Raw genomic sequence first — 4,475 nt, 5'->3', positions numbered from 1 at the left:
ATTGGTGTGTATACAAAAATACTAGTAGTTTCAAGGAATCGGTCTATCTACTTCTCTATGTAGATGAGATGTTGCTGTTCGGGAGATCCAAAGAGGAATTGAAGCAAGTGAAAATGCTTCTTAAGAGAGAATTTGATATGAAAGACCTTGGGGAGTTAAGGAGGATCCTAGTAATTGAAATGGAAAGAGACAGAAAATGGGGTCGATTACTTGTTAGTCAATCTGAAAATTGATCAAAGATTTTACAGAGGTTCAAAATGGAGAAAGCAAAGCCAGTAGGTACTTCTTTTGCCTCTCACTACAAATTTTCAGCTACTAATAATCCAAAGAGCACTGATGAAGAGCATCTGAACCATATGAAGGTTGTCTCTTATTCTCAAGCAATGGGATCTCTTATGTATCTTATGACTTCTACACGACCAGACCTATCCTATGCAACAAGTATGGTCAGTAGGTACATGGCAAATCCGTACATGGAAAATCCTGGTAGAAGACATTGGGAGGCAGTCAAGTGGATACTAAGGTATCTATGCTCATCCAAAGAGGCGAAAGTCTTATATAGACAGAATGAGCCATCCAATGATGAGGTTTATGGCTATGTAAATGCAGACTATGCAGGAGACTTGGACAAAAGACATTCCCTATCAGGTTATGTTTTCCTATTGGGGAACAATTTGATCAGTTGGAAAGCTACATTGCAGCATGTTGTGGCCCTTTCCACAATAGAGGCTGAGTTCATCGCTTTGTCTGAGGTTGTGAAGGAAAGTTTGTGGCTGAAAGGTTTACTAAAAGATTTCGACATAACACAAACTAAAGTCATAATTTATTGTGATAATCAGAGCACAATATATCTATTTAAGAATCAGCAGTTTCACAACAAACCAAGCATATTGATATCAAATATTATTTCATCAGACAAGAGATTGAGAAAGGGAAAGTCGAGATAGTGAAGATTCATACCTCGAATAATGCAACTGATATGCTAACCAAAACTGTTCCATTGAATAAGCTTGGCGAATACTTGGATCTTCTCGGGTTCGAGTTACCTAAAAAAGGTTTGCTCAAGTCAGCTCAGTGAAGTAAAGAGGGAAGAAACTTTGCTTACAAAGGTGGAGATTGTTACAGAAAGACTCGAAATCAAGAAAGAACAATACAGTTTGCAGTTGAATAGTTGTCGACATCTTTCTGTTAAATGTTATAACCACTAGAGCTCATCATCGTTGATCGAATCACCTGCACATATATAAACGAAATCAATTGAGAGATTAATAAAAAAAAAAAATGAGTGAATTTTAATCGAGACAGTAAGGCATTTTCGTTCTGTAATCCTTTGAAGAGTAAAAAAAGAGAACCTCCCAATTTGCACAGTGGACGTAGGCCTTTGATCGAACCACTTAAACTCTTGTGTCTTTTCTTCTTCCTCTACGATCGTTTAGATTTTGCTAAATTATCGTTTACACGATCGTGTAGTCCCTATCGCATCGTGTACACGATTGTTTAGCTTCACGTGCAATCGTCTTTACAATCGTTTAGCTCTTCAGTTTACTTAATACGATTATCTAGCTTCAGTCAACTGTCGTCTACTTGATTGTTTAACGCTTCCTCCTATCGTTTACTTAATTGGCCTATTGTTTAGTTATTGGTGCATCGTCTACACGATCATGCAGGTTTTTGGTAAATGATATAAGGATTTTCGAGTATCTACATTCTATCTTCAATGACTCTTGAATTGTTATCAACCGTTAAAACTGAGTGTATTGTGATTATTAACATGAAGATCTAGTCATCTAGGACAACATTGTCCATCCTTATATACTCATGATCATTCCCTTCCCTAACCAACGTGGGATTTTGTTCGCATTCCTAACAATCTTTCTCTCGAAAAAAGTACCACTTTGAGCCTCCCTCGAGCAAATTCGTCAACTACCAACTATGAAAGTTTGTTCTAAATCCCAAGGCACCTCCAGTTCATCTTGGGCTACCTGCTCCTTATCTCGAGGCACATTCCGTTCATCCTGAGTCAACTTTCTTTTCTACCACGAGGCACATCTTGTTCATCTCAGGTTAATATCCAAATAGAGCACATGAGCACAAGCACACATCACATTTGCTCTTACCAAGGTAGTGGTAACCACAAAACTACCAAGATATAGCACGAACTAGGTTCCTTAAATTTCTTTGTTCATTATCTGAGGATTTCACTCACATAGCTAGGTCTAAACCAAAGCTTTGATACCAATTGATAAGGACAACAACATATCTCCACAATGGTATGACATTATCCACTTTGGGCATAAACCCCCATGGCTTTATGATACCACTAAAAATGTGCTATCTTGCTCTGCTTAATTCGAGGTTGCTCCTGGAATTTTATGTGTTTATTTAATCATTTTGTAGGTTCCGAGTAACTAAAGGGCATAACAGGACATTAGTGATGAAATGAAGTTAAAACGAACCAAAACGGAGCTTAATTGCACCAAACGGGAAAGAGAAAACTAAAATGATTAAATTTTCCTTGAAGATGGTGTAGTGATGCCCAGCTAAGCTCTACGCCCGGCGTTGCAAGGCTTTCATGATTTTCTAATAAACTTGATTGATAGTTAACAATCGGTAGCTAGGGATTAATTGTGGCATATAATTGTAGTTTAATCTTAAGTAGCAATAGATCGAATTAACTTGTGAGTTATATTAAATGACTAATTAGGCGTTCCTATTAAAAAATTAATCTTAGCAAATTCCATAATAACTCGGAAGCCTAAGTTAGGTATTTTAATTAACCAATTCCAACCCCCCCCCCCCCCCTCGATACCTAGAACTGTTAACAATTTAATTGAGAAATTCAAACGTTCCGGAGTTCAACTTGTGCTACCCACTTCTAAACAGTTAGGTAGGAATGAAATTATTTATTTTGTCCGAAATTAGGCAACAAATTCCATCCGACCACTTTGCTTTTGATTTCGCTCCAATAGGTCTTATACTAATGGAGATAAATGTCCACATTTATGAATCCATGATCATTCCTTTCCCTAACCAATGTGGCATTTTGTTCACGCTCCTAACAAATCCAAATCAAAGTTTTTTTCTTTTTTAAATCAACAACACTAGACCCAAATTAAACAACATTAGAGAGATAAAAAACTGCCCAAAAATCTGAAGGATCCCAGCAGAGAAATTTTTCCACTACACTTAAGTATAACCCCGCTAATCACCCATGTGACCAAATGGTCTTCCAGTTGATTCTATTAACAACCTATATCTCGGAATTGCCGCACAATTACACCCTCAGTGATCTCAAGAATCTCCTCCAACCAGGGACATTACCACAATCAAATTTATCTCCTCAGCCTTCACCAATCTTATCCCAATCAAGCTATCGGACTCCACTATGATCGACCAGACATCCTTAGATGCAATGGTCTTTAGCCCCTTAAGTATGGTCCAAACCTTCCAAAGGAGTGGATCATGAGTCCCGCATATGAAGTTAATAGTATAAGTTTTATGTCAGTATTATTGTTATTTATTTTTTTTTTAAATTTAATAGTTTCAAAAACTTCGATTAGTTAGCTAAATTGTAAAAAATGTCCTTTAACTTCGTACTTTACATCAAAATTTGTACAACCTAGCTTGTTAAAACATTTAAGTCCTAGAATTTCTTGATGCTTTCTTCTTGTTATAGCAATCCATATACCTTAACTAAAGTAAACACATTTATTTATTTGAGTTTTTTTTAGATAAACAAAAGTTAAAACAGTTAACAAAAATGGGAGTAAGAGGATAATAAAGAAAAGAGAGGAGAAAAAAGGCAGAAAATTGAAAAGTAAGAGAGTATCGATGATTTTTATTCATACAATAACTGAAAGTGTATTTTTTAACATTTTCATAGGTTAAGGCTATTTTTGAAATTTTGAAAGTTCAAGGGTATTTTTTACCCAAAATACTAATAGTTTTTACCCAAAACACTAATAGTTCTTATCCAAAACTAATAGTAACGGTATTATTGAACTCATTTTGGAAATTTAAGAGTATTTTTTAAAATTTTGAAAGTTCAAAGATATTTTTTACATAAAATATAATATATAGGGGTATTTTGTATAAATTGGTCCATTTTTTTAAGATATCATATTCATATAAATAGGAAGTTTAAAAAAATTAAACAATTTATTAAAAAGTTGACAAATATTATACATATACCAACCTTTTAGTCCTGAGTGCTTGAACCAACTACACTTAAGTTGGAAAGACCCATCAATATATTAGCTTATAATTAATTTCTGATTTTTTCTTTTGGAAAAAAAAAAAAAAGGAACCACAAAAGAAGCCCTGCATGCACCAAATTTGAATGTATTTTTATTCAGAGAGGAGACAACAAAGAAATTAGTTTTACTGTCAGTGTCTTGATTATGATCATGTTAACATTCATTGATTATGATCATGTTAACATTCATTGATTCATAGGTTCAACGAATTTTTTTATC

At 34.8% G+C, this 4,475-nt stretch overlaps 1 pseudogene; it reads left to right on the top strand.

Moving 5' to 3' along the window:
- Positions 1 to 257: 257 nt before the first annotated feature.
- Positions 258 to 1,078, top strand: LOC120076235 (secreted RxLR effector protein 161 pseudogene; annotated as a pseudogene).
- Positions 1,079 to 4,475: the final 3,397 nt, after the last annotated feature.

Source organism: Benincasa hispida, chromosome 4 (genome assembly GCF_027475165.1).
Source record: "Benincasa hispida cultivar pf3 chromosome 4, pf3_genome.v1.1, whole genome shotgun sequence".
Classification (NCBI taxonomy): domain Eukaryota; kingdom Viridiplantae; phylum Streptophyta; class Magnoliopsida; order Cucurbitales; family Cucurbitaceae; genus Benincasa; species Benincasa hispida.
This window is presented reverse-complemented; position numbering and strand designations above follow the sequence as displayed.